At 45.2% G+C, this 18,947-nt stretch overlaps 2 non-coding genes across 2 annotated transcripts; both read left to right on the top strand.

Moving 5' to 3' along the window:
- The first annotated feature begins 536 nt into the window (after nucleotides 1-536).
- On the top strand, nucleotides 537-638 carry LOC118148219 (small nucleolar RNA U13). The gene has a single exon (XR_004734990.1). It is a non-coding gene; the product is annotated as a small nucleolar RNA U13 (small nucleolar RNA).
- A 3,646-nt stretch (nucleotides 639-4,284) lies between these two features.
- On the top strand, nucleotides 4,285-4,448 carry LOC118148239 (U1 spliceosomal RNA). The gene has a single exon (XR_004735002.2). It is a non-coding gene; the product is annotated as a U1 spliceosomal RNA (small nuclear RNA).
- The last annotated feature ends 14,499 nt before the right edge of the window (nucleotides 4,449-18,947 follow it).

Here is an 18,947-nt window from a genome sequence, read left to right on the forward strand (position 1 = left end):
CTCCCATCTCCCTAGTTCTACCAAGCTCCTGGCATCATTTTTCCATCTCTCTGCTCTCCCCTCCCAGGGTCCTGGCTCCATGCTGAAATAGTGGCCACCAGCCTGTCCTCCAGGATCTTCAGAGGGAAACATACAGACAGGACAATTGCGTCTTTCTCTTCCAGAACTGTGATGCGTTATTCTGAAAAGAGCGCCTCAGTTTCCTCTTTGGGGAATTGCATCCGTGTAGAAAAGGACCAAGGAGGGGGATGGGCAGTCTCATCTTCTGATAATGCTGACACTGCGTCTGCAATGCTCCACGTGGTGTGAGGCTGAAGGGGGACATCATGGGATGGGAACAGGGTCCAGCTTGCCCTGAGTAACAAGGAAGGGGAGTGGCCTCGCGTCAAACCAGCCCGAACAGAAGAGGGTGGTTACAGCACGCGTGAGAATGTCTGTATGATGCCGGTGGGAATGCCTCCCAGATCTGACACTGTGCTGTGAGGTGACAGAGTGAATATGTGACAATTGCAGATGCATTCGTAAGAACTGCAGAGATCCTTTGGTAGCTCATGAGTGTGATGATCAGGTGCTCACACACGTGTGAGATGTGCCCCCCTTGGACCACATTTTGAAGTCAGCACATTATCTGTCTGACATGCAAACAAACCAAAAAACTGTAGACGCTGTTCCCCTGAGGAAATAATGAGTTATAATGGTTGCTGACCAGTTTGGCCGGGGGCTAAGTGTTTCCACCTTCATTTCTTCCCATGTGCCACAAGACCTTCAAGCCTTTAGTCAATATTCGCTACTTCAAAGTTCAGAAAGGCCTTCTATGAATCCAGGCTGCACACAAATACCCATAGAGCCAGCATCACAGACTTGTGACCTGCGAAGTCACATGCTACAGTGCTCTGCCTACACCCTCTGGAAATTCACAATAAATTTTGAACAAGGGACCTACATTTTTATTTTGTATTGGGCCTGGCAAATTATGTAGGCAGTCCTGAATTCCAAGGATAGCCACTGGGTTCTCAGACCTCACTTTCTCAATATAATGTTGGGATTATAGGCATGAGCCACTGCACCTAGCATTCCTTCAATTAAAACAAAGTTTTAAGTCTGTTGCAGTCTGCTGGTAATGGCAGAACCATTTGAAGTCAGGAATTGGACTCAGAGCTGCAAGCTTGGTCTACCTAGAGGAGGAGTTCCTCTCCCTAGGCTAGGACCCTCTGGAAACAGACTCTAGAGAAGGGGATGGGGGACTGTAGTGGGGCCCAGCTCTGCACCTTCAGCTATTTTAACTAGGAGTTGGGGCCCTGCCATGCCCTACAGTCTGGTGGCAATATTTGTCACTCTGCCAGAAGCACTTCTTAAACGTCTCTATCTTCCCATCCTAGGGAAGCTATTTCATTCTGATCAATTTGGCCTGCATTTAATGGATAGTCCTGTGTTCAGAAGGGTGTTGTATGAGGCCCAGTGACAGAAGGGGCTAGTGGTAGATTGTGAAGACACATTGTCCCACAGCTCTCAGGGACATTATTGGGACAACTGGGGCAATTTGAGTATAGAATGTATATTTGACACTATTCTTGTATCAATGTCTGTTTTCTTGGGTGTGATGATGGTGGTTGGGGTTATGTGGGAAGATGCTCCTTGTTTTGGTAGACACATTCTAAAGAATTTACAGGTGAAATTCCACGAAGTCTGCAACTTACTTTCAAATGTTCTGGGAGAAAATGACATATGTAATATATATATTTACATGAGAGTTTTCCTCTGAAATCTCTAGATTCTAAAGTCTAAATATCCTCTAATGATGAATTTATCACGAATTGTGCAACACTGGAGCTTTAAGGTTTGAGAAATCTCTATTTCATGCTGGCTCTATTCTGTGTTGACTGTGGAAGTTGGCAGTCATTTCTTTATTAATGAAAACTGACAAATGGACACTATTACCACCTTGTATTGATCAGATTTTACCAGAGGAAATCCAGGATGCTTTGCATGGACAACTGTGTCAATAAAAACAAATTCCCTCTGAGAAAATAAAAATAAATAAAAAAGACTCAGGCTGGGCATCGTTTTAAAAAGACACCTATAATCAAGCAGTTTGGGACACTGAAGTAGGAGAATCACTTGAGCCCAGGAATTCGAGACCAGCCTAGGGGACCAAGCAAGACTCCATCTCTACAAAATATAAAAATAATTTTTAAAAAACGACTCTCTTTCTCACATAGTTCTATCTATAAAATTGATCTCATCTATCTATCTATCTATCTATCTATCTATCTATCTATCTATCTATCTATCATCTGTCTATCTATAAAGAGAAAGGAGGAAGACAGACAAACAAAGCCAATATGGAGAAACATTATGGATTGGCGAGACTGGCTGAAAGTGTACCTATTTTTTCAATATTTCTTTGGCTTGAAATCCTTCTAAATAAAATGTTGGGAGGGAAAATGCACTCTCTCTCCCAATGAGGTTGTCATCACTGGGAGATAAGATGTCTATCCTCTTACTCTGGGTTACCCCAGAAGCAGATCCGGAGATAAAGTTTCAAGTGCAACTTGCTTACTCAGTAAGTGATTCAGGAAACACCAGTGGAAAAGTGAGGTGGGAGAAGGCAGCCAATAAGGAGAATATCATCAGGTCTCTGCCATCTCTGAGAGTCAAAGGGACTTCACACCTGGGAAACTCTGCAGTTGCATAGAATGTCTCGGGTGAGAGCCGGGGTATTTACACCCAGTGTAGTCATAGTACGGGGGCTGCCCCCATGGGTGTGGCAGCCAGAGAAGACCCCGAGCAGTAGGCATTCAGGCCAGGCAACTAGTGAGTCCTGGCGTCTGCTCCACAATCTTCCATCCATTCATTCAACTGACTTCCACCTAGTGGACCCAGGGCCAGGCCCTCACTAGGCTCTGGGGAAAGTCCTCATAATAGATACAACCCCTGCTCCCATAGGAGAATGAGAACAAGTAGGGAAAACAAACAAAAACCAGGTAAACAAGAATTGACAAAAGAAATTACAATTCACTTGGTCATCTCATCATTGAACTTTTAGTAAGCACCTATTGTGTGTTGGTGAGAATTCTAGCCATAGGAAATATATAGATAAATAAGAATTGTAGATCCTCAAGCAATTCATGATTTTTTTTTTCTTTCAGGGAAACAATCTAATTAAAGTCCTCACTGCTCCAGAGGGGTGAGACACTGAAATCCAACTGCAAGGATATTTAAAGAACAGGCCCAATGCTTACATTTAGCTAGAAAGGCCCCTTTCTTACCCCATCCACCATCCTCCCAGGGTGCTAAGTGTAGCCTGAGAACTGACCTGGAGAACTGTCCTTCAATTAACTGAATTTGCTTCTGAAACAATGGCAGCAGAAGGGCACACTCTGAGCTGGGCTCAGTGGCTCACCCCTGTAATCTCAGCACTTTGGGAGGCTGAGGCAGGTGGATCACTTGAGGCCAGGAGTTCGAGATCAGCCTGGCCAATACGGTGAAACCTCGTCTCTACTAATACTACAAAAATTAGCTGAGCATGGTGGCCCACGCCTGTAGTCACAGCTACTTGGGAGGCTGAGGCAGGAGTATCGCTTGAACCTGGGAGGTGGAGGTTGCAATGAGCCAAGATCACGCCACTGCACTCCAGCCTGGGAGACAGAGCAAGACTCTGTGTAAAAAACAAACAAGCAAAAAAAGGGGTGCACTCTGTCTCTGTTCCCAAGTTTCAGGCTATTCTATGTTTTGTGGTGCTTGTTAGAGCCTTGATGTTCCCCAGAGGAAAGAGGGGGGACCTGGGGTCCACCTGTGAAAATCACACCACCTCCCTTCTGCCTGGCTACCTTGGAGACTTTCAAGCGTTGTCCCCTTGTCATCTAAAAGTAGAGACACCCACAAAATCTGGTTCAACTCCCTCCTGAACACAAAATGAATAATTGGTACAAGATTTATCATTTAACGGATGACGAAAGTATGTTGTGAGATTTCAGCATCACCATCGTGCCCATCGGGCAACAAGGACAGAGATGATTACATCTCATCTCACACCTCTCACGGGTGAGGCATGCATTACAAACATCAAACGCTGAGCTTTGGGTAGTTGCTGCTGTTTTTTATTTTTGTTTTGTTTTGAATTTCAGGCATGGTGGTTCAAGCCTGTAGTCCCAGCTACTCTGGAGGCTGAGGCAGGAGGATCTTTGAAATCCTTGAGCCGAGGAATTTGAGGCTGCAGTGAGCTATGATTGTACCACTACTCTGAAGCCTGAGCAACACAGTGAGACCCTATCTCTAAAAAAATTAACTACCTCAAAGGGGAGATACTATGATCATGAAGGTGGTTTTCCCAGGGCAAGTCTTACCCACGGCGCTCCAGATGTGCTGACTCCTGCAATTTCCCCAGATGTGGGAAATTTGACTACATAGTTTGTGGTAGTAGGGGACTGTGTTCATGCTCTCCCGAACTAAAAAATAAAAAATTTAAAAATAAATAAATAAAAATTACACTAAACTAAAAACAAACAAACAAAAAACCAAAAGGCAGGAATTAGAGCTTTGGGAATTGCAGACCTATGGCTCTGAGCTTGTTTTTCCAATGTGGCATGGAGTGAATCCTTTCCTTTCCGTCAAGCCTCTATTGCTTTCCTGTAACTTGGATGAGGGAAAACTCACACGTTTTAAAAGGAAACTTTAGGAAAACTATCCATCTGGGCTGTGTGTTGGTTCCTGAATGTTGCCAGGTTGGCAGTAGAAGAAGCTGCGGCCTGAAGGTTGGCTCAACCCCACTCTTTGTTGGGCCAGCTCTGGGCAACCCACACCCACACCCACACCCACACGCTGCATTGTTCTGTGTTCAAGAGCTTCCTTGAAGCCTCTCTTTTTTTTTTTTTTGAGACAGTCTTACTCTGTCACCCAGGCTGGAGGGAAGTCACACAATCTCAGCTCACTGCACCTTCCACCTCCCAGATTCAAGTGATTCTTATGTCTCAGCCTCTGGAGTAGCTGTCTACAGGCCTATGCCACCACACCAGGCTAATTTTTCTATTTTTTGTAAAGACAGGGTTTTGCCATCTTGGCCAGGCTGGTCTCAAACTCCGGGCCTCAAGTGATCTGCCTGCCTCAATCTCCTAAAGTGCTGGGATTACAGGCATGAGCCACCACCCCCAGCCTCTTTTCTTTCTCTTTTGCAAATACTCTGTCTGCGGGCCCTGTGGGCTCTGCATCTGTCTAGGCTGTGCTCCTCACAGCTGGCCTCCAGCCTTTCCACACTGGAGCCTCCTAAATGCACATCTACTGATGGGGGCTTCTCTGCCAAGGTCATCAGCTGCTCCCTGTGCTCCTCGGGAGGAGGGTAGAAGCCCTTCCTCCTTCATACAATGTCAAAGCCCCCACCAGGGCCCGAGCCCCATCTCTCCCTTCCTCCAAGTTTGCATCCAGGCAAAGAGAATTACCTGCTGTACCTCTAACAGTCTGAGACATCTGCAAATGCAGTTGCTTCTACCTGGAAAGCACTTCTTCCTTTTGCCCGCTCACCTTCCCAAACCCCTCTTTTCATGTAACCCATTTTTCTTCCTTGCTCTAGACTTTGCTTAAATGTCACCTCCTTTAGCTGGCCTTGCCTGACCCCTGACACTTGGAGTGAGATGCTCCCCGAAGGCTTCCCGATCACAGCAGCCAGGATGGGTTTGCAGTTTTAGCTGTGTCTCACAGAGCTACCGGTGTGGAATAAATGAGTGAAGGATACCTGGATGAGTATGCGGATGGACATTTGCTAGGCACTCGGTCGGCCACTGAAATGGGATTCCAGATCGGTGCTGTGTAAGCAGGGGCCACCAACTGGTACTGCTTGCCCACTGGCTATTACCAATTTGCAACAAATTAAGTACAGACATTAGGAGTGTTTTGAAACTTGTAAAGGACTTTGAGTGCTTTTATGTCTGCTGAATCTAATAATAAAAAACACTGAGCTTGTGTTTTGTATGCCTTGGTTTTATATTATTCTATTAAATTATGTCAATTGTATTTTATTGTATTGGTCTGCAATGGATTAGAAATCTCAAAAACTGGCTGGGCACAGTAGCTTATGCCTGTAATCCCAGCACTTTGAGAGGCAGAGGAGGGTGGATCACTTGAAGTCAGGAGTTCAAGACCAGCCTGGCCAACATGGCAAAAGCCCACCTTTACTAAAAATACAAAAATTAGCTGGGCATGGTGGCAGACACCTGAAACTCCAGCTACTCGGGAGACTGAGGCAGGAGAATCACTTGAACCCAGGAGGTGAAGGTCACAGCGAGCCAAGATTGTGCCACTGCACTTCAGGCTGAGTGACAAAGCAAGACTGTCTCAAACAACAAAAACAGAAATCTCAAAAACTGACCCTTTACACCCAGATAATTTGAGAAGCACTGCTGTACGCTGTTCCTAGGGCAACAACACAATCTGTGGGGGGTCTCAGTGTGTGTGTGTGTGTGTGTGTGTGTGTGGTGTTTGTGGAGTGGGGTACAACAGGAAAGTGAAGAATTAGAAGATAAACTTGGTTGAATCTGCATTTGCAGGGAAGCTTTTCCGTATGATAACGTCAAAAGACTTTCTCCGAATCAAATAAGCCAGAACAGCTTATAGAATGGTCTTGTGAACCTTGTGCCCCCAAAGGGAGACTAAATTGCAGCTATTAAGATCATCCTATTCATCCAACTGACCCAGACAGCCCCATGCACGAGGGGCCCCATGCCATAAAAACGTGTCCCTCTCAAACAAGCAAACAAACAAACAAAACACCAAAATTTTAATAAACGGTTATTTGTCTCAAAGGCAAAATAAATAAAGCCTGCTTTCTCACTCACTTTGGAGACATAATTTTTAAATTTGTTTCCTAACTTTCCCCAATCTGGTTTCCATTAGAGAACTATTTCCCAAATTAACCTCTGTGCTCTCTCGAGTAAAGAATGCAAGAGATTTCTACCAGCTATTTTCTCCCATTTCAAACATGCCACGTGTGTTTAACAGGAGGCAGAGATTTCCAGGCTGGAAGTGGTGGTAGTAAAGGGATGTTTTAGCAACTGTTCTTTGAAAATAGGCACAGTTTTATTTTAATGAGAGGCACCCCTTTTCTCCCCAAAAGGTCTCTCACTTTGCTATCCTGAGGCAAATGTTTAATTAATGCTAAGGAATTTTACGTTTAATCACCTGGCAAGTGCTGAGCAAGTAGAAAAACGAGTCCAATAGGCTATGTGATGGGGGACCAGGGCAAAGACAACTTTAACTGTTCTCGTGAGGAGAGATCAGATAAGTCACCGGTGGATTCAGCAACACCGAGTTATCATTCTCCACACTTGTGAAGAAAAAGGTCAGAGCACAGGGTGGTGAATATGCATTTGAGGCCCCAGAAATAGTTTTCTTAGCCATAGTTCTTGGAATCAAACACACTGGGTTGTTTCTTTTAAGGCAGAGTTAAACACATGTAGTGGAAAAGTTCAGAGTTCAAAGTGTAATTTCAAAAACAAAGAACCAAGTTTCCAACTTAAGCATCTAGGTGAACGGACACAGGCCACGAGCTGAGAAGCAAAGGCAGGCACGCCTTTTCTGCACAGACTGCCAAAATGCCGCTGAATCTGCCTCCCGAGAGCCATACTCCAGGTCCACACCCTCTGTGCTCACTCTGGGCTTACTGCAAGACTTGATTCCATCGATGGGAAAGCAGCAAATGTAGCCAAGGGGTTTTTTTTTTGAGAAAGGGTCTCACTGTGTTGCCCAGGCTGGAGTGCAGAAGCACAGTCTCGGCTCACTACAGCCTCAATATCCCAGGCTCAAGTGATCCTCCCACCTCAGCCTTCCAAGTAGCTGGGACCATAGGTGTGAGTCACACAACCAGCTCATTTTTCTATTTTTTGTGGAGATGGAGTTTCACCATGTTGCCCAGGCTGGTCTCCAACTCCTGGGCTCAAGCAATCTGCCCACATTAGCCCCCAAAGTGCTGGGATTATAGGTATGAATCACTGTGCCCAGCCCCCCAACCAGAACTTTGAATAGTACTTGTACCTTGGCACTTGCCCTTGTTTGCTGGTGTTTGGAAGCCTGAGTTAGCCACCTGGAGGGTGAGAGGCCACATGGAGCAGAGCTGAGCCCTCCCACCTGCAGCCCTTCAGGACCAATTAGCCTGTCAAGGCCAGACAGGTGAGTGAGGCCATGCTAGATTGTACAGCCTCTGGTGAGCCACCAGCTGCCACAGAGATAGGTCACATACCCCAGACAAGAGGAACCACCCAACCGACCTACAGAATCATGACAAATAACTGTTTGTCATTTTAAGTCTATGAAGAGGTAGTTTGCTACACAGAAAAAGCCAACTGATATGCATTCATTCATTTATTCATTCATCCATTTATTTATTTAACAAATATTTATTGAGTGCCTTCTGTTTGCTCATTATACTAGGCAGAAAGGCAACTGAAAAAGGCCATGAGCTCTTTGAAGCCAAGGATATAGCTTATTTCCAGGCCTGGCACACTCTGGCATATAGGAGGTGCTCAAAAACTTTATCTAATAAACACATGAATTGGAATTAATCCCAAGGGGACAATTATAGATCTCAAGCTTTAAAAGTACAGATTACCTGACTCAGCAATTCCACTTCTTTAATTTAATGTAAGGAAATATTTTCAGGATGTGTGCAAAAAATTTAATTACAAGAATGTTCTATCATAGGCTCATTTACAGTGGCTTCGTTGGATTTGGTTGAAAGCACATTGGTGGCAATAGCAGTGTAGTCTCTGTGACAATTTGGTTGAAAAGAACATTGCAATCATGGGTGCAGGTAATTTCCATCCCCTGTTGAGTAGCTTTATGACCTTTTGTTTCTTCAGACGAAAAAAAAAATGTAAATGCTTACCAGAATTTGGGGGATTTTATTCTCCTCTACTTTTAAAATTTCTAATTCCCTTTTAGACAGTTAAATATGCTCTGGGCTCCTAATAAGAAGCAAAAAAAATTGTTTTATGTCTATCAGAGAGTTGGTTAAAGGACAGGACAAGCATATGATGGGTGTTCCCCATTTTAGGGGATCTGGGAGAGAAAGGATAGAGATGTATGCCTCTGTTTACATCAAAAAGTGGTTATTATGTTCATCAGAGTTCTCCAGGAAAACAGAATTCAGAAAGAGAGAGAGAGATTTTAAGGAATTGACTTCTGTGATTGGCAGAGACTGTGTCAAGTCTGAAATTTGTAGGGTAGGCTGACAGGCTAGAAATTCAGACAAGAGTTGATGTTATAGTCCAGTCTGAAATCTGTAGTCTGGCAGGCTGGAAACTGAGGAAGATGTCCATGTTTCTTCCTCTCCAGGAAACCTCAGATTTGGCTCTAAGACCTTCACATGATTGGATGAAGCCCACCCACATTATCAAAGGCAATCTCCTTTATTTAAAGTCAGCTGATTGTAAATGCGCATTACATCTGTGAAATACCTTCAAAGCAGCATCTGGATTGGTGTTTGACCAAACAACTGTGCACGATAACCTAGCCAAGGTAACGCATAAAATTCAACTGTCGCTGTCCTAAGTTGGAAAAAAAAATCAGGCTATAAAATAGAGTAATTTTGTTCTATTTTTAAAGAGGAAAATTATATATCTATAGAAAAGAAATTAGGAAAGGTCTGCACCAATATGTTAACCGTGATTGTCTCTGGGAGGGTCTGGCTGTTGGTCTCTCTCCTCTCTGCTGGTCTGGTTTTTCTGTTTTGCCTGAAAAGAGAAAGCCTTGCTATTGAAAGAAAACAAATAAATAAAAGGAGCAAAGAATTAAAGAACCTTGTCAATGCCCTTCAGCCAAAGACCACCCAGGAACACACCTGTTGTTAAACAAGTTGGTTTTGTTACTGGTGGAAACTAGAGAGCATGAATACCATGGGGAACTGTGGGAGTTTCCATAGAGGTTGTTAGAATCTAGTACAGGATTTAGGCTTCAGTTCGGTAATTTGGGGGAAGACTTAAGGAAACAGGCTCACTCTAGATTCAGTGCTGTCAGAAACCAGCCATAATTCTAAAATTCAGTATCACAGTAAGTCTTAAGTATATGGAAGGCAAACTCAATCCAGGATAAAGCTGTAATTGACAAAGAAGCAGCAGTCACTCATGTTAGGTGAGAAAAAGAGATGTTTGGTATTTTATGGGTTACACAACGACCTTCTCTTCAGTTTACTTTATCCTGGTTGCAGAGTGACCTTGTCTGTGTTCTGTGAGGTTGTGTCTGTCCAACAGCAGAACACTACAGCCCTGCTGAGTATCAGATCGGTTCCCCCAGGGCCAGAGGTTACTTTTTTTTTTCTCTCTACCTGAATACGGATAATAGTAGGAAATTTACTTACACTGAAAAATAAAAAGTTTGCAGAGACTTTATTTTCTGTAACTGATTCTCCTTCTGTTTACTTAGCCATGTTTTCCTGAAAGTATTTATTTAGCAAATTGAATCAGGATTAGTTTTTCAATCACTAGTGCACATATCATAAATTGTGAGCATTCTATCCAAGACGTGAAATGGTGAACACTAGGGTCGTTTCCATCTTTTAGGCAATGGTTGCTTCAGTTGCTTCCTTGCTGGTCTAATCCCAAACCAGGACATAATTTTTTTTTTTTTTTGAGACAGAGTCTTGCTCTGTCACTAGGCTAGAGTGCAGTGATGCGATCTTGGCTCACTGCAAACTCCAACTCCTGGGTTTCAGCGATGACTCTGCCTCAGCCTCCTGAGTAGCTGGGACTACAGGCGTGCGCCACCATGCCCAGCTAATTTTTGTTTCAGTAGAGACGGGGTTTCACCATGTTGGCCAGGATGGTCTCGATCTCTTGACCTCATGATCCACCCACCTCAGCCTCCCTTTGTTTTTTAGATAGCATCTCACCCTGTTGCCCAGGCTGGAATGCAGTGGCACAATGTTGGCTCACTGCCACCTCTGCTTTCCAGGTTCAAGTGATTCTCCTGCCTCAGCCTCCCAAGTAGCTGGGATTACAGGCATGTGCCACCACATCTGGCCAATTTTTGTATTTTTAGTAGAGACGAGGTTTCTCCATGTTGGCCAGGCTGGTCTTGAACTCCTACCTCAAGAGATACGCCCACCTCGGTCTCCAAGAATGCTGGGATTACAAGCGTCAACCACCATACCTGACCACCAGGGCATAATTGATTGGAAATAGGAAGGTGTTGAAAAGAAGATAACAAAAACTTTAGATTTTTTAAAAATGATGATTTTGATGAAAGATGCTTAAAAAGTTGGAAAATCATTCCAGGCAAAATTTCCCCTTGGCAAACAAAAATTTCCTCTCTGTATAAACATAATGACTGAGAATTTTCATTATCAATGAATTCAGCATTCCAACCATACTGACAGCTTAATCAATTTGTTTTTGGCCAAATTGCTCCTGACCAAATTGTCTGCTATGATATATAACTGTAAAACATTGGAAATGACCTAAACATCCAACCAGAAGCTTACTGAAGAAAGCCAAATAAATCATGGCTCATCAATACAATAAATGTCATACATTCACTTAAAGCAACATACATATACATTTCTTTTGAAAGGAGTAAATGAATGCTTCTAAACATTTAGGGAAAGAGTTACATTTACAAATAAGCCCAATTTTAGGTTTGGTTGTTGTTTTTGAGGCAGGGTCTCATTCTGTCACCCAGGCTGGCGTGATCATAGGTCACTGCAGGCTTAAACTAGGCTCAAGTGCTCAAGTGATTCTCCTACCTCAGGCCCCCGAGGAGCTGGGACCACAGGTGCGCACCACCAAACTCAGCTAATTTTTAAATTTTGTGTAAAGCCAAGGTTACAACAGGTTGCCCATGCTGCTCTCAAACTCCTGGGCTCAAGCAGTCCTCTTGCCTTGACCTCCCAAAGTACAGGATTACAGGTGCGAGCCACCACACCAGCCCCAATTTAATTGTGACTGTACAGCAAATTCCAGGAATTTGACCAATAGAGACAGATCCTCTTTTCTCTTAAATATAACCTACCTTTCACTGTTCAGTTCACCAAATAATATTTCCTAACTATCCTTTGCATGGTTTTTCAGAACATAGGTATTAAGTGGAAAGCAAATCTACGCAGTTCTAAACTGGCTGGGTGTGATGCCTCATGCCTGTAATCCTGGCATTTTGGGAGATCCAAGTGGAAGGACTGCTTGAGCCCGAGAGTTTGAGACCAGACTAGGCAACACAGCAAGACCCTGTCTTCATTTGTAAAATAAAAAATAAAATCGCAGGGGTGATTCCAACGATATAGCACCTGGTCTAATGTCTAGGAAGAAGAGGCTGAAATGTCAGCTCATGTCAATCCAAGAACAGAGCATTTTCTCCCTGAGAAAGATTTTACTCTTTAAGCCATGGTGTCTTCCTTCTCCTGGACTTAAAATTTTTTTTTTTTAACAGCTCTATTGAGGTATAATTAACATACAGTGAACTGCACATATTTAAGGCATGCAATACAATGAGTTTTGATTTGTTCATATATCCATGTAATTATAATCACCATCAAGGTAATGAACATAGCCATTCCCCCCAAAGGTTTCCTTGTGATATGATTTGGCTGTGTCTCCACCCAAATCCCATCTTGAATTGTAACTCCCACAATTCCCACATGTTGTAGAAAGGACCCGCCCTGAACCGTGGGAGATAATTGAATCACGGGGGTGGCTTCCTCCATACTGTTCTTGTGGTAGTGACTAAGTCTCATGAGATCTGTTGGTTTTATAAAGGGAAAGCCCCTTCACTTGGCTCTCATTCTCTTTTGCCTGCTGCCATGTAAAACTTGCCTTTCACTTTCCACCATGGTTGTGAGGCCTCCCCAGCCACGTAGAACTGTGAGTCCATGAAACCTCTTTTTCCTTATTAATTAACCAGTCTTAAATATATCTCTATCAACAGTGTGAGAACAGACTATACACCTTCCTTTCCACCTCCTCCCACCCTCCCCTTTGGGCAACCACTGCTTTGTCACCAGTTTCCATTTTCTAGAGTTTCGTTATTGTTACCAGCATCAGTAACTTACTCCTTTTAACTGCTGAGTAGTAAGACACTGTATGGATGCACACCATTTTGTTCATGCATTCAGCACTTGATGGGCACTCAGATCATTTTCAGTTTGGGGCAATCACACATAAAGCTTCTACAGACATTGGAACATTCTTGTGCAGGTCTTTGTACGGACATCAACTTTCCTTTCTCTTGGGTAAATCCAAGAGTAGCATGGCTGGATCAAATGGTAAGTTTAACTTTTTAAGAAACTGCCAAAATGCTTTCCAAAAGTGCTTGCACCATTTAATGTTCCCATGGACTTTTTCAACCCAGACAGAAGCCTGAGATCTAAGGACCCCAGAACCTGGGTGTTTCTGAGAAGGGCCACACTTTACATAGGCATGTTTAGGAGAGGACCCTGGAAGACCAGGGAGACACAGCGCTTGGGTGGGCATCAGCCACAGTCCACCAGGAAATGGGAAGACCAGTTTCATCCGAAAGCCAGTGGGCTCTGAATCTATTCCACGCTTTCTTTGTCCCAGCCTGGGGAGTAAGGGTGGAAGCAGAGGAGGTAAAGAATTTCAATGAGCTGCTTTTGACTTGATGCAGTTTTGTTGGTTTCAGTAACTATTTGTTGAAATAATCTGTATCAAAGGAGGCCAAAAGGAGAAGCATATGGCTGGGGTTTAAAGAGGAGATCCTGAAGAGTCCATAGAGGAGGAGGGAGAGTGGGAGAGGTTTAGCAGGGCAATGATTCTCATTTTACAAAATGCCTAGTATGGAGATTGCTGTAGCATTCAGGGTTGGGGAAATGACATCCATAAGCCTTGCATTCTAGATCCTGCAAAAACAAATTGCCCTTTTAAAGTCTCACAGTTAAAGAGATATTTGGTGTCTCTTGAACATGTGATCAGAGGGTTTTCTGATGGAAATCCTTGGTTGTTTTTAACAAAATAAGCCAGATGCAGAGGCTATGTGAGAGGACCTGACACCTCTCAGGCTATCTTCTCATGGCTCTTCTTTCCGGGCCTAATTTCTAGACCCTCTGCACCTGTAGTCTTTGTAGCACTGCATCATCACCTTCTCAGCCTCTGCCATTAATTGCACTCATTGAATGCATTGGGTTCATGCCAGCTTCCTAGTTGCTGAATCCAATGGCCTTTTCTCAGATCTTGTTCTCCTGCTCTCATGGCACCATTTTGATATGAAAGGCGGGCAGGGAAGTGCTGGAAAGAGAAGGGCATGGTCCCTGTTTAGGGCTCCACATTGGAGCCTGTGCCCACGGACCTAGGTGAGGACAGGCATTCCTGCCTTCATGCGCAAATGTTGCATTTCCCAAGACCACTCTGGCCTGCCATGCCCCTACCCCGTGCCTATAAAAACCCTGAGACCTTAGTGGGTATGCACAGAAGCAGCACTGGACGGTGAGAGGAACAAACCAGCCGAAGAACACAGAAGCAGCTGGACGTCAAGAGCATGCTGGCAGGCCCTCCCCCAGCGCAACTACACGGCGTTTGGCTGGGGAGGTTCGAGTGGCCCGAATCCAGGGGAAAACCACCTTTCCATTCCATCTCTTCTGCCCCCTCATCTGCTGAGAGCTACTTCCACTCAATAAAACCTTGCCCTCATTCTCTAAGCCCACATGTGATCCAATTCTTCCAGTACACCAAGGCAAGAAATCCTGGGATACAGAAAGCCCTCTGTCCTTGTGATAAAGTAGGGTGTCTAATACAGCTGACTAGCAAAAGCCACCTACAGATGGCAAAACAAAGAGAGCTCCCTGTAACACACGCCCACTGGGGCTTCAGGAGCTGTAAGCATTCACCTCTAGTTGCGACCACAGGGCCTGAGCCCCATAGCTTGCCCATCTGCTTGCTCCCCCGAGAGGTTTGAGCAGCAGGTCACCAAAGAAGCAAGCCACACACACCCTGTGAGAGGACAAGGGAACTTTTCCCATTTCAAGTTGGTCTTTTCACCCACCTCCTTCTTCTGGATAGCTCTCCTGCCTAGATCTGTAGGGTACTGTTCTCCTACCTAGCTCTCCTGCTACAGGTAGATTTCCCGCAAAAGCTGTCTCTGAGATGGAGATGATCAGAGAGTGCTCTCAGCATCACTCTGTGGAAGGCAGAGGGAAGCAGGACTGGGAGGGAGAAGCAGAGCTGTGAAACAGTTGCAGCAAAGGCTGCAGCCCCTCCACAGGGACGGGCATTTGGGGCACTGAGTTGGAGCTAAAGAGTCAGGTCTTTACCCACCCCATTGATCAGTCACTGGGTGTGGGCTCCTACCGAGCACTAGCTCGACCCGAGAGACCCCTACCCAGGCAGCACCGAAGGAAATGAGAGGCAGACACCCAGATAGAACAGCAAAGTGGATCTATCCAGGGGTCCAGCAGCTTTCCGAACGGAGAGTCTCCGGGGCTGACAGCATTCCAGGCTAACGGCTCCAAGCAGAGGCTGATCCATGTAATTGGTCTCTCTGCACAGGTGATTATTATTAACAAACAGGTGTTCTGTATTTTCTCACAACTCAAAAATATAGCAAGCAGGCAGCTGTTGCCCACTTACCACTGATCACAAACTAAAAGGTATTCTCCACAAGGAAGCCAGTCCTTGTGGGTCAGGGTCAGATATCTCAAAGAATTGTTTTAAGGGGTGTATGATATTTATACATTGTCCTACCACTTTGGAATGGTTTTCCACTGAGGGGGCGGGTGGCCTCATTTTCCTTGCCATCGTTCTTCCTAGCAAACAATATATTCTATCATACACTCAGCATTCATCAATATTCAGAAACTTAATATTTCTTTTTTTTTTTTTGAAACTTAATATTTCTCAACAGGCTCCTGGAAGTAGGCAAGGCTTTGGGGAAGGGTGTGTTCTTTAGCTATGGCCCATTCCAACAGTGTTCCCAGCAGCTGGGGGGGGATCAGTCCCTCCCCAAAAGGGGATCTGGGCAACATGCTAGTGTCTACCACACCCTCCTTCTCTCCAGCTGCTCCCTCCCTGGAGCAGGTGACCACTTTCCTCTGGCCTCAGGCTATGGCCTTCTGCTCTTCTCTATTTACAATATTTTTGTGAAACATTAACAAAGTATTTTATTTATACTTTGTACAAGAACAGTAACTAACATTTACTGGGTGCCTCCTATGAGTGGATGCCAGGCACTGTGCTGGGCACTGCCGATATATTATCTCATTTAAGTTCCCAGAAACCCACTGGCATTAGGGAGTATGAAAACTCCTATCACAGCCAAGGAAAGTGCCAAAAGAGTCTTCTCAAAAAAACAAAGCAAAACCCTGTTTCTGCCATGTCATCTCCCTCCTAGCTCAAGGACCTTCAATGGCTCCCAATTACTGCTGGAATAAAATCCCAGACTCCTAACTCAGCATACAAGGGCCTCTGCAACCTGCCCCCAGCCTCCCTTTTCACAGTTTTTCCTTTTCCACTTCTGCCGAACCAAGCCCTTCACTAGGACCTTGCCCTGGCCTGCTCCAGCCTGCTCCCAGACGAGCTCGGTTTAGCTCCTAACTATGCCTGCGCCTTCCTTTGACACTCATCCATTCACATATCCATTTGCTCATTTATTGTAGACCTAACATATGCCAGGTTGTGTCCTGGGCACTGGGGATACAGTGCTGAACAGACACGGCCTGTCCTCCCCTTCAGAATCTTAAAATAGTGCAAGAAAGATGAATGTGATTCAAACTTGTCAAATTTTCAAAGTTATTTATTGTTATTGTTTGAGATGGAGTCTTGCTCTGTCACCCAGGCTGGAGTGCAGTGGAGCAATCTTGGGTCACCACAGCCTCCACCTCCCTTGTTCAAGTGATCCCCTGCCTCAGCCTCCCAAGTAGCTGGAATTACAGGTGCCCACCAACACACCCAGCTAATTTTTATATTTTTAGTAGATATGGGGTCTCACCACGTTGGCCAGGCTGGTCTCCAACTCCTAACCTCAGTTGATTTGCCTGTCTCGGCCTCCCAAAGAGCTGAGATTACAAGTGTGAGCCACCCCGTGCCCAGCCTCAAATAATTATTTAATTCCAGCTTTGACACAGTGCTAAGAGGGGAGCATCAAAGTGTGTGGAGATCTTAAAAGGGAGTAAGGACCATCTGAGAGCCAGGGGCTCTTCCAATGCCCGTGGACGTGGCTGTGTATCTCAGTCACTTCCCCTCCTTCTTTGTGGGGCCTGATGTAAGTGTTTCTCCTTTTCAGCTCTCCCCTTTCTCCTCTGAATGTCTACATTGCCTGTTGTCTAAACGACTCAATCCTATGCAGCTTTGCTTTCTTATTGCAAAGCGCTGTCTCTCTCAGGTACATTTTCAGTCTTATGAATGATAATCATCACTGATTTGAGGACGTAGCCTGTGCCAGGCAGTCTCTGCTCTCACACTGTTCAGCAATTACAATGTCCCCACAACCATCCCTCTTCCTCTCGTCATCCCATCGTCTTAGTCCCCCCAGAAGCAATCCTGAGACAGGGATTCAGAGCACATGGTTTACTTGGCAGTCTAAAGAAACACAGGCAGGTCAGTGGGGAGGTCAGGGAAGGGAAGGTGTATTATCAGGCAAGTTCACCCTGGGGAAAAGCAGAGCCCAATCCCCCTGGGGAAATTCTGGGAAATAGCACAGGACCCAGGTCTCAGAATCACCGTACCCAGGGGGTGAGGGAGTTGGGGAGTTTATTCACCAATTCACACTGGACACTGGTTGAGGGCTGTGTGTAGGTGGGAATGGCACTAATTCCTGGGCACTGCTGGCACTTGCAAGGGCAGGCAAAGTGGGCATCAGCAGGTGAAGAAGTGGAGGTGCCAGGGTACACTGATGTGGTGAGGACAGAGGGCCTACTTTGCCCATATTACAGATAAGTAAACTGAGGCTTTGAGGAGTTGGCCCAAGGTCATATGGAGAGGAACTATCAGAGCCAGGATGAACTGGTCTTTCTGGCTCCAAAACAACATCAAATGCCCCTTAAAAGGCAATATCTTATCTTATCCTTCAGTAACCGCTATAGCTCTTTGCACAGGTCTAAGAACCCAGCAAAGACTCCAAAACTGCTTCCTGATTGATGAGCCTGAATGGTGAGGAGCTACTTAGACCCATAGAATAAGCTTTTTTGAGACCAAGTCTCACTCTGTTGCCCAGGCTGGAGTGCAATGGCGCGATCTCTGCTCACTGCAACTTCTGCCTCCCGGGTACAAGCGATTGTCTTGCCTCAGTCTCCCAAGTAGCTGGGACTACAGGCGTGCACCACCACGTCCAGCTAATTTTTGTATTTTTAGTAGAGACGGGGTTTCAACATGTTGGCCAGACTGGTCTCAAACTCCTGACCGCAGGTGATCCTCCTGCCTCGGCCTCCCAAAGTGCTGGGATTATAGGTATTAGCCACCGTGCTGGGCCAATAACAAGCTTTTAAATGTGCTTCCCTTCTTCATAATAGCAGGTGTGATCACCTAGTTTCTAAATGCGTTCATGTGTGTCTCAGCTCCCTTTTTACCTGACCACTTCTTGGACTTGTTTGAAAAGAGGAAAACTGAGGCGCACAATCAATGACGGCCAGCTTCCTGCCATGAAGCTGAAGCCAGCACTGGAGTCACTACTCTTGGGTCTTCAGCAAAAATTCAAATGTCCATGCAATCCTTATTTTTCCTCTCCATGAAATTCCCCTAACTCGATTAAAGAAAAAAAGTCAATCAATTTACATGGTAACAGAAAAGGACAGGGCCTGGTATAAAATATTCCCCCGTCTGCACCAGAGGGCACGGCCTACATGCTTCAAGAGCACAGCAGAGGCCCTGGGGATTTGTTTTTCTTTCCCTGACCCGGGGACTCTGATCTCTCACTTAACCTCTGACCTCTTCAATTCAGATAACAGGGAACTGGCAGCTGGGCTGGGGGTAGCTCTGAATGCCACCCGATTCTGCCTGGGCTCATTCTGGCCACGGAGACAGAACAAA

This window comes from Callithrix jacchus, chromosome 15 (genome assembly GCF_049354715.1).
Source record: "Callithrix jacchus isolate 240 chromosome 15, calJac240_pri, whole genome shotgun sequence".
Taxonomy (NCBI): Eukaryota; Metazoa; Chordata; class Mammalia; order Primates; family Cebidae; genus Callithrix; species Callithrix jacchus.